The sequence below is a fragment of the Anomaloglossus baeobatrachus genome, unplaced genomic scaffold (genome assembly GCF_048569485.1).
Source record: "Anomaloglossus baeobatrachus isolate aAnoBae1 unplaced genomic scaffold, aAnoBae1.hap1 Scaffold_82, whole genome shotgun sequence".
Lineage (NCBI taxonomy): Eukaryota > Metazoa > Chordata > Amphibia > Anura > Aromobatidae > Anomaloglossus > Anomaloglossus baeobatrachus.
In genome coordinates this window covers 301,827-314,454 of record NW_027445206.1, presented here as the reverse complement: position 1 = coordinate 314,454, position 12,628 = coordinate 301,827, and positions in this window count along the sequence as shown.

Sequence of the window (12,628 nt, the reverse complement as noted above, 5' to 3'; positions counted from 1 at the left end):
TAAAATGGATTTGGAGCATGGAGACGGTTATCTCGGGATTGCAAGATAACCAAACAAAACGTTTAGTGGATTTCTACTTATTTTATTAAATATCATCTCCACCAAACAGGACAAGCTTGCATCTGTTATAGTTTTGGAGAAAAATGTGTTCATTTCATGTATGCGCGAAATGCCTTAAAAATGGCTTTAAAATGGATTTGGAGCATGGAGACGATTATCTCGGGATTGCAAGATAACCAAACAAAACTTTTAGTGGATTTCTACTTATTTTATTAAATATCATCTCCACCAAACAGGACAAGCTTGCATGTGTTATAGTTTTGGAGAAAAATGTGTTCATTTCATGTATGCGCAAAATGCCTTTGAAATGGCTTTAAAATGGATTTGGAGCATGGAGACGATTATCTCGGGATTGCAAGATAACCAAACAAAACTTTTAGTGGATTTCTACTTATTTTATTAAATATCATCTCCACCAAACAGGACAAGCTTGCATCTGTTATAGTTTTGGAGAAAAATGTGTTCATTTCATGTATGCACGAAATGCCTTAAAAATGGCTTTAAAATGGATTTGGAGCATGGAGACGATTATCTCGGGATTGCAAGATAACCAAACAAAACTTTTAGTGGATTTCTACTTATTTTATTAAATATCATCTCCACCAAACAGGACAAGCTTGCATCTGTTATAGTTTTGGAGAAAAATGTGTTTATTTCATGTATGCGCGAAATGCCTTAAAAATGGCTTTAAAATGGATTTGGAGCATGAAGACGATTATCTCGGGATTGCAAGATAACCAAACAAAACTTTTAGTGGATTTCTACTTATTTTATTAAATATCATCTCCACCAAACAGGACAAGCTTGCATCTGTTATAGTTTTGGAGAAAAATGTGTTCATTTCATGTATGCGCGAAATGCCTTAAAAATGGCTTTAAAATGGATTTGGAGCATGGAGATGATTATCTCGGGATTGCAAGATAACCAAACAAAACTTTTAGTGGATTTCTACTTATTTTATTAAATATCATCTCCACCAAACAGGACAAGCTTGCATGTGTTATAGTTTTGGAGAAAAATGTGTTCATTTCATGTATGCGCAAAATGCCTTTGAAATGGCTTTAAAATGGATTTGGAGCATGGAGACGATTATCTCAGGATGGCAATATAAACAAACGAAACTTTAAGTAGATTTCTACTTATTTTATTAAATATTATCTCCACCAAACAGGACAAGCTTGCATCTGTTATAGTTTTGGAGAAAAATGTGTTCATTTCATGTATGCGCGAAATGCCTTAAAAATGGCTTTAAAATGGATTTGGAGCATGGAGACGATTATCTCGGGATTGCAAGATAACCAAACAAAACTTTTAGTGGATTTCTACTTATTTTATTAAATATCATCTCCACCAAACAGGACAAGCTTGCATCTGTTATAGTTTTGGAGAAAAATGTGTTCATTTCATGTATGCGCGAAATGCCTTAAAAATGGCTTTAAAATGGATTTGGAGCATGGAGACGATTATCTCGGGATTGCAATATAACCAAACAAAACTTTTAGTGGATTTCTACTTATTTTATTAAATATCATCTCCACCAAACAGGACAAGCTTGCATCTGTTATAGTTTTGGAGAAAAATGTGTTCATTTCATGTATGCGCGAAATGCCTTAAAAATGGCTTTAAAATGGATTTGGAGCATGGAGACGATTATCTCGGGATTGCAAGATAACCAAACGAAACTTTTAGTAGATTTCTACTTATTTTATTAAATATTATCTCCACCAAACAGGACAAGCTTGCATCTGTTATAGTTTTGGAGAAAAATGTGTTCATTTCATGTATGCGCGAAATGCCTTAAAAATGGCTTTAAAATGGATTTGGAGCATGGAGACGATTATCTCGGGATTGCAAGATAACCAAACAAAACTTTTAGTGGATTTCTACTTATTTTATTAAATATCATCTCCACCAAACAGGACAAGCTTGCATCTGTTATAGTTTTGGAGAAAAATGTGTTCATTTCATGTATGCGCGAAATGCCTTAAAAATGGCTTTAAAATGGATTTGGAGCATGGAGACGATTATCTCGGGATTGCAAGATAACCAAACAAAACTTTTAGTGGATTTCTACTTATTTTATTAAATATCATCTCCACCAAACAGGACAAGCTTGCATGTGTTATAGTTTTGGAGAAAAATGTGTTCATTTCATGTATGCGCAAAATGCCTTTGAAATGGCTTTAAAATGGATTTGGAGCATGGAGACGATTATCTCAGGATGGCAATATAAACAAACGAAACTTTTAGTAGATTTCTACTTATTTTATTAAATATTATCTCCACCAAACAGGACAAGCTTGCATCTGTTATAGTTTTGGAGAAAAATGTGTTCATTTCATGTATGCGCGAAATGCCTTAAAAATGGCTTTAAAATGGATTTGGAGCATGGAGACGATTATCTCGGGATTGCAAGATAACCAAACAAAACTTTTAGTGGATTTCTACTTATTTTATTAAATATCATCTCCACCAAACAGGACAAGCTTGCATCTGTTATAGTTTTGGAGAAAAATGTGTTCATTTCATGTATGCGCGAAATGCCTTAAAAATGGCTTTAAAATGGATTTGGAGCATGGAGACGATTATCTCGGGATTGCAAGATAACCAAACAAAACTTTTAGTGGATTTCTACTTATTTTATTAAATATCATCTCCACCAAACAGGACAAGCTTGCATCTGTTATAGTTTTGGAGAAAAATGTGTTCATTTCATGTATGCGCGAAATGCCTTAAAAATGGCTTTAAAATGGATTTGGAGCATGGAGACGATTATCTCGGGATTGCAAGATAACCAAACAAAACTTTTAGTGGATTTCTACTTATTTTATTAAATATCATCTCCACCAAACAGGAGAAGCTTGCATCTGTTATAGTTTTGGAGAAAAATGTGTTCATTTCATGTATGCGCGAAATGCCTTAAAAATGGCTTTAAAATGGATTTGGAGCATGGAGACGATTATCTCGGGATTGCAATATAACCAAACAAAACTTTTAGTGGATTTCTACTTATTTTATTAAATATCATCTCCACCAAACAGGACAAGCTTGCATCTGTTATAGTTTTGGAGAAAAATGTGTTCATTTCATGTATGCGCGAAATGCCTTAAAAATGGCTTTAAAATGGATTTGGAGCATGGAGACGATTATCTCGGGATTGCAAGATAACCAAATAAAACGTTTAGTGGATTTCTACTTATTTTATTAAATATCATCTCCACCAAACAGGACAAGCTTGCATCTGTTATAGTTTTGGAGAAAAATTTGTTCATTTCATGTATGCGCGAAATGCCTTAAAAATGGCTTTAAAATGGATTTGGAGCATGGAGACGATTATCTCGGGATTGCAAGATAACCAAACAAAACTTTTAGTGGATTTCTACTTATTTTATTAAATATCATCTCCACCAAACAGGACAAGCTTGCATCTGTTATAGTTTTGGAGAAAAATGTGTTCATTTCATGTATGCGCGAAATGCCTTAAAAATGGCTTTAAAATGGATTTGGAGCATGGAGACGATTATCTCGGGATTGCAAGATAACCAAACAAAACTTTTAGTGGATTTCTACTTATTTTATTAAATATCATCTCCACCAAACAGGACAAGCTTGCATGTGTTATAGTTTTGGAGAAAAATGTGTTCATTTCATGTATGCGCAAAATGCCTTTGAAATGGCTTTAAAATGGATTTGGAGCATGGAGACGATTATCTCAGGATGGCAATATAAACAAACGAAACTTTTAGTAGATTTCTACTTATTTTATTAAATATTATCTCCACCAAACAGGACAAGCTTGCATCTGTTATAGTTTTGGAGAAAAATGTGTTCATTTCATGTATGCGCGAAATGCCTTTGAAATGGCTTTAAAATGGATTTGGAGCATGGAGACGATTATCTCAGGATGGCAATATAAACAAACGAAACTTTTAGTAGATTTCTACTTATTTTATTAAATATTATCTCCACCAAACAGGACAAGCTTGCATCTGTTATAGTTTTGGAGAAAAATGTGTTCATTTCATGTATGCGCGAAATGCCTTAAAAATGGCTTTAAAATGGATTTGGAGCATGGAGACGATTATCTCGGGATTGCAAGATAACCAAACAAAACTTTTAGTGGATTTCTACTTATTTTATTAAATATCATCTCCACCAAACAGGACAAGCTTGCATCTGTTATAGTTTTGGAGAAAAATGTGTTCATTTCATGTATGCGCGAAATGCCTTAAAAATGGCTTTAAAATGGATTTGGAGCATGGAGACGATTATCTCGGGATTGCAATATAACCAAACAAAACTTTTAGTGGATTTCTACTTATTTTATTAAATATCATCTCCACCAAACAGGACAACCTTGCATCTGTTATAGTTTTGGAGAAAAATGTGTTCATTTCATGTATGCGCGAAATGCCTTAAAAATGGCTTTAAAATGGATTTGGAGCATGGAGACGATTATCTCGGGATTGCAAGATAACCAAACAAAACTTTTAGTGGATTTCTACTTATTTTATTAAATATCATCTCCACCAAACAGGACAAGCTTGCATCTGTTATAGTTTTGGAGAAAAATGTGTTCATTTCATGTATGCGCGAAATGCCTTAAAAATGGCTTTAAAATGGATTTGGAGCATGGAGACGATTATCTCGGGATTGCAAGATAACCAAACAAAACTTTTAGTGGATTTCTACTTATTTTATTAAATATCATCTCCACCAAACAGGACAAGCTTGCATCTGTTATAGTTTTGGAGAAAAATGTGTTCATTTCATGTATGCGCGAAATGCCTTAAAAATGGCTTTAAAATGGATTTGGAGCATGGAGACGATTATCTCGGGATTGCAAGATAACCAAACAAAACTTTTAGTGGATTTCTACTTATTTTATTAAATATCATCTCCACCAAACAGGACAAGCTTGCATGTGTTATAGTTTTGGAGAAAAATGTGTTCATTTCATGTATGCGCAAAATGCCTTTGAAATGGCTTTAAAATGGATTTGGAGCATGGAGACGATTATCTCAGGATGGCATTATAAACAAACGAAACATTTAGTAGATTTCTACTTATTTTATTAAATATTATCTCCACCAAACAGGACAAGCTTGCATCTGTTATAGTTTTGGAGAAAAATGTGTTCATTTCATGTATGCGCGAAATGCCTTAAAAATGGCTTTAAAATGGATTTGGAGCATGGAGACGATTATCTCGGGATTGCAAGATAACCAAACAAAACTTTTAGTGAATTTCTACTTATTTTATTAAATATCATCTCCACCAAACAGGACAAGCTTGCATCTGTTATAGTTTTGGAGAAAAATGTGTTCATTTCATGTATGCGCGAAATGCCTTAAAAATGGCTTTAAAATGGATTTGGAGCATGGAGACGATTATCTCGGGATTGCAATATAACCAAACAAAACTTTTAGTGGATTTCTACTTATTTTATTAAATATCATCTCCACCAAACAGGACAAGCTTGCATCTGTTATAGTTTTGGAGAAAAATGTGTTCATTTCATGTATGCGCGAAATGCCTTAAAAATGGCTTTAAAATGGATTTGGAGCATGGAGACGGTTATCTCGGGATTGCAAGATAACCAAACAAAACGTTTAGTGGATTTCTACTTATTTTATTAATTATCATCTCCACCAAACAGGACAAGCTTGCATCTGTTATAGTTTTGGAGAAAAATGTGTTCATTTCATGTATGCGCGAAATGCCTTAAAAATGGCTTTAAAATGGATTTGGAGCATGGAGACGATTATCTCGGGATTGCAAGATAACCAAACAAAACTTTTAGTGGATTTCTACTTATTTTATTAAATATCATCTCCACCAAACAGGACAAGCTTGCATGTGTTATAGTTTTGGAGAAAAATGTGTTCATTTCATGTATGCGCAAAATGCCTTTGAAATGGCTTTAAAATGGATTTGGAGCATGGAGACGATTATCTCGGGATTGCAAGATAACCAAACAAAACTTTTAGTGGATTTCTACTTATTTTATTAAATATCATCTCCACCAAACAGGACAAGCTTGCATCTGTTATAGTTTTGGAGAAAAATGTGTTCATTTCATGTATGCACGAAATGCCTTAAAAATGGCTTTAAAATGGATTTGGAGCATGGAGACGATTATCTCGGGATTGCAAGATAACCAAACAAAACTTTTAGTGGATTTCTACTTATTTTATTAAATATCATCTCCACCAAACAGGACAAGCTTGCATCTGTTATAGTTTTGGAGAAAAATGTGTTTATTTCATGTATGCGCGAAATGCCTTAAAAATGGCTTTAAAATGGATTTGGAGCATGAAGACGATTATCTCGGGATTGCAAGATAACCAAACAAAACTTTTAGTGGATTTCTACTTATTTTATTAAATATCATCTCCACCAAACAGGACAAGCTTGCATCTGTTATAGTTTTGGAGAAAAATGTGTTCATTTCATGTATGCGCGAAATGCCTTAAAAATGGCTTTAAAATGGATTTGGAGCATGGAGATGATTATCTCGGGATTGCAAGATAACCAAACAAAACTTTTAGTGGATTTCTACTTATTTTATTAAATATCATCTCCACCAAACAGGACAAGCTTGCATGTGTTATAGTTTTGGAGAAAAATGTGTTCATTTCATGTATGCGCAAAATGCCTTTGAAATGGCTTTAAAATGGATTTGGAGCATGGAGACGATTATCTCAGGATGGCAATATAAACAAACGAAACTTTAAGTAGATTTCTACTTATTTTATTAAATATTATCTCCACCAAACAGGACAAGCTTGCATCTGTTATAGTTTTGGAGAAAAATGTGTTCATTTCATGTATGCGCGAAATGCCTTAAAAATGGCTTTAAAATGGATTTGGAGCATGGAGACGATTATCTCGGGATTGCAAGATAACCAAACAAAACTTTTAGTGGATTTCTACTTATTTTATTAAATATCATCTCCACCAAACAGGACAAGCTTGCATCTGTTATAGTTTTGGAGAAAAATGTGTTCATTTCATGTATGCGCGAAATGCCTTAAAAATGGCTTTAAAATGGATTTGGAGCATGGAGACGATTATCTCGGGATTGCAATATAACCAAACAAAACTTTTAGTGGATTTCTACTTATTTTATTAAATATCATCTCCACCAAACAGGACAAGCTTGCATCTGTTATAGTTTTGGAGAAAAATGTGTTCATTTCATGTATGCGCGAAATGCCTTAAAAATGGCTTTAAAATGGATTTGGAGCATGGAGACGATTATCTCGGGATTGCAAGATAACCAAACAAAACTTTTAGTGGATTTCTACTTATTTTATTAAATATCATCTCCACCAAACAGGACAAGCTTGCATGTGTTATAGTTTTGGAGAAAAATGTGTTCATTTCATGTATGCGCAAAATGCCTTTGAAATGGCTTTAAAATGGATTTGGAGCATGGAGACGATTATCTCAGGATGGCAATATAAACAAACGAAACTTTTAGTGGATTTCTACTTATTTTATTAAATATTATCTCCACCAAACAGGACAAGCTTGCATCTGTTATAGTTTTGGAGAAAAATGTGTTCATTTCATGTATGCGCCAAATGCCTTAAAAATGGCTTTAAAATGGATTTGGAGCATGGAGACGATTATCTCGGGATTGCAAGATAACCAAACAAAACATTTAGTGGATTTCTACTTAATTTATTAAATATCATCTCCACCAAACAGGACAAGCTTGCATCTGTTATAGTTTTGGAGAAAAATGTGTTCATTTCATGTATGCGCGAAATGCCTTAAAAATGGCTTTAAAATGGATTTGGAGCATGGAGACGATTATCTCGGGATTGCAAGATAACCAAACAAAACTTTTAGTGGATTTCTACTTATTTTATTAAATATCATCTCCACCAAACAGGACAAGCTTGCATGTGTTATAGTTTTGGAGAAAAATGTGTTCATTTCATGTATGCGCAAAATGCCTTTGAAATGGCTTTAAAATGGATTTGGAGCATGGAGACGATTATCTCAGGATGGCAATATAAACAAACGAAACTTTTAGTAGATTTCTACTTATTTTATTAAATATTATCTCCACCAAACATGACAAGCTTGCATCTGTTATAGTTTTGGAGAAAAATGTGTTCATTTCATGTATGCGCGAAATGCCTTAAAAATGGCTTTAAAATGGATTTGGAGCATGGAGACGATTATCTCGGGATTGCAAGATAACCAAACAAAACTTTTAGTGGATTTCTACTTATTTTATTAAATATCATCTCCACCAAACAGGACAAGCTTGCATCTGTTATAGTTTTGGAGAAAAATGTGTTCATTTCATGTATGCGCGAAATGCCTTAAAAATGGCTTTAAAATGGATTTGGAGCATGGAGACGATTATCTCAGGATGGCAATATAAACAAACGAAACTTTTAGTAGATTTCTACTTATTTTATTAAATATTATCTCCACCAAACAGGACAAGCTTGCATCTGTTATAGTTTTGGAGAAAAATGTGTTCATTTCATGTATGCGCGAAATGCCTTAAAAATGGCTTTAAAATGGATTTGGAGCATGGAGACGATTATCTCGGGATTGCAAGATAACCAAACAAAACTTTTAGTGGATTTCTACTTATTTTATTAAATATCATCTCCACCAAACAGGACAAGCTTGCATCTGTTATAGTTTTGGAGAAAAATGTGTTCATTTCATGTATGCGCGAAATGCCTTAAAAATGGCTTTAAAATGGATTTGGAGCATGGAGACGATTATCTCGGGATTGCAAGATAACCAAACAAAACTTTTAGTGGATTTCTACTTATTTTATTAAATATCATCTCCACCAAACAGGACAAGCTTGCATGTGTTATAGTTTTGGAGAAAAATGTGTTCATTTCATGTATGCGCGAAATGCCTTAAAAATGGCTTTAAAATGGATTTGGAGCATGGAGACGATTATCTCGGGATTGCAAGATAACCAAACAAAACTTTTAGTGGATTTCTACTTATTTTATTAAATATCATCTCCACCAAACAGGACAAGCTTGCATCTGTTATAGTTTTGGAGAAAAATGTGTTCATTTCATGTATGCGCGAAATGCCTTAAAAATGGCTTTAAAATGGATTTGGAGCATGGAGACGATTATCTCGGGATTGCAAGATAACCAAACAAAACTTTTGGTGGATTTCTACTTATTTTATTAAATATCATCTCCACCAAACAGGACAAGCTTGCATCTCTTATAGTTTTGGAGAAAAATGTGTTCATTTCATGTATGCGCGAAATGCCTTAAAAATGGCTTTAAAATGGATTTGGAGCATGGAGACGATTATCTCGGGATTGCAAGATAACCAAACAAAACTTTTAGTGGATTTCTACTTATTTTATTAAATATCATCTCCACCAAACAGGAGAAGCTTGCATCTGTTATAGTTTTGGAGAAAAATGTGTTCATTTCATGTATGCGCGAAATGCCTTAAAAATGGCTTTAAAATGGATTTGGAGCATGGAGACGATTATCTCGGGATTGCAATATAACCAAACAAAACTTTTACTGGATTTCTACTTATTTTATTAAATATCATCTCCACCAAACAGGACAAGCTTGCATCTGTTATAGTTTTGGAGAAAAATGTGTTCATTTCATGTATGCGCGAAATGCCTTAAAAATGGCTTTAAAATGGATTTGGAGCATGGAGACGATTATCTCGGGATTGCAAGATAACCAAATAAAACGTTTAGTGGATTTCTACTTATTTTATTAAATATCATCTCCACCAAACAGGACAAGCTTGCATCTGTTATAGTTTTGGAGAAAAATGTGTTCATTTCATGTATGCGCGAAATGCCTTAAAAATGGCTTTAAAATGGATTTGGAGCATGGAGACGATTATCTCGGGATTGCAAGATAACCAAACAAAACTTTTAGTGGATTTCTACTTATTTTATTAAATATCATCTCCACCAAACAGGACAAGCTTGCATGTGTTATAGTTTTGGAGAAAAATGTGTTCATTTCATGTATGCGCGAAATGCCTTAAAAATGGCTTTAAAATGGATTTGGAGCATGGAGACGATTATCTCGGGATTGCAAGATAACCAAACAAAACTTTTAGTGGATTTCTACTTATTTTATTAAATATCATCTCCACCAAACAGGACAAGCTTGCATCTGTTATAGTTTTGGAGAAAAATGTGTTCATTTCATGTATGCGCGAAATGCCTTAAAAATGGCTTTAAAATGGATTTGGAGCATGGAGACGATTATCTCGGGATTGCAAGATAACCAAACAAAACTTTTGGTGGATTTCTACTTATTTTATTAAATATCATCTCCACCAAACAGGAGAAGCTTGCATCTGTTATAGTTTTGGAGAAAAATGTGTTCATTTCATGTATGCGCGAAATGCCTTAAAAATGGCTTTAAAATGGATTTGGAGCATGGAGACGATTATCTCGGGATTGCAATATAACCAAACAAAACTTTTAGTGGATTTCTACTTATTTTATTAAATATCATCTCCACCAAACAGGACAAGCTTGCATCTGTTATAGTTTTGGAGAAAAATGTGTTCATTTCATGTATGCGCGAAATGCCTTAAAAATGGCTTTAAAATGGATTTGGAGCATGGAGACGATTATCTCGGGATTGCAAGATAACCAAATAAAACGTTTAGTGGATTTCTACTTATTTTATTAAATATCATCTCCACCAAACAGGACAAGCTTGCATCTGTTATAGTTTTGGAGAAAAATGTGTTCATTTCATGTATGCGCGAAATGCCTTAAAAATGGCTTTAAAATGGATTTGGAGCATGGAGACGATTATCTCGGGATTCCAAGATAACCAAACAAAACTTTTAGTGGATTTCTACTTATTTTATTAAATATCATCTCCACCAAACAGGACAAGCTTGCATCTGTTATAGTTTTGGAGAAAAATGTGTTCATTTCATGTATGCGCGAAATGCCTTAAAAATGGCTTTAAAATGGATTTGGAGCATGGAGACGATTATCTCGGGATTGCAAGATAACCAAACAAAACTTTTAGTGGATTTCTACTTATTTTATTAAATATCATCTCCACCAAACAGGACAAGCTTGCATGTGTTATAGTTTTGGAGAAAAATGTGTTCATTTCATGTATGCGCAAAATGCCTTTGAAATGGCTTTAAAATGGATTTGGAGCATGGAGACGATTATCTCAGGATGGCAATATAAACAAACGAAACTTTTAGTAGATTTCTACTTATTTTATTAAATATTATCTCCACCAAACAGGACAAGCTTGCATCTGTTATAGTTTTGGAGAAAAATGTGTTCATTTCATGTATGCGCGAAATGCCTTAAAAATGGCTTTAAAATGGATTTGGAGCATGGAGACGATTATCTCGGGATTGCAAGATAACCAAACAAAACTTTTAGTGGATTTCTACTTATTTTATTAAATATCATCTCCACCAAACAGGACAAGCTTGCATGTGTTATAGTTTTGGAGAAAAATGTGTTCATTTCATGTATGCGCAAAATGCCTTTGAAATGGCTTTAAAATGGATTTGGAGCATGGAGACGATTATCTCAGGATGGCAATATAAACAAACGAAACTTTTAGTAGATTTCTACTTATTTTATTAAATATTATCTCCACCAAACAGGACAAGCTTGCATCTGTTATAGTTTTGGAGAAAAATGTGTTCATTTCATGTATGCGCGAAATGCCTTAAAAATGGCTTTAAAATGGATTTGGAGCATGGAGACGATTATCTCGGGATTGCAAGATAACCAAACAAAACTTTTAGTGGATTTCTACTTATTTTATTAAATATCATCTCCACCAAACAGGACAAGCTTGCATCTGTTATAGTTTTGGAGAAAAATGTGTTCATTTCATGTATGCGCGAAATGCCTTAAAAATGGCTTTAAAATGGATTTGGAGCATGGAGACGATTATCTCGGGATTGCAAGATAACCAAACAAAACTTTTAGTGGATTTCTACTTATTTTATTAAATATCATCTCCACCAAACAGGACAAGCTTGCATCTGTTATAGTTTTGGAGAAAAATGTGTTCATTTCATGTATGCGCGAAATGCCTTAAAAATGGCTTTAAAATGGATTTGGAGCATGGAGACGATTATCTCGGGATTGCAATATAACCAAACAAAACTTTTAGTGGATTTCTACTTATTTTATTAAATATCATCTCCACCAAACAGGACAAGCTTGCATCTGTTATAGTTTTGGAGAAAAATGTGTTCATTTCATGTATGCGCGAAATGCCTTAAAAATGGCTTTAAAATGGATTTGGAGCATGGAGACGATTATCTCGGGATTGCAAGATAACCAAACAAAACTTTTAGTGGATTTCTACTTATTTTATTAAATATCATCTCCACCAAACAGGACAAGCTTGCATCTGTTATAGTTTTGGAGAAAAATGTGTTCATTTCATGTATGCGCGAAATGCCTTAAAAATGGCTTTAAAATGGATTTGGAGCATGGAGACGATTATCTCGGGATTGCAAGATAACCAAACAAAACTTTTAGTGGATTTCTACTTATTTTATTAAATATCATCTC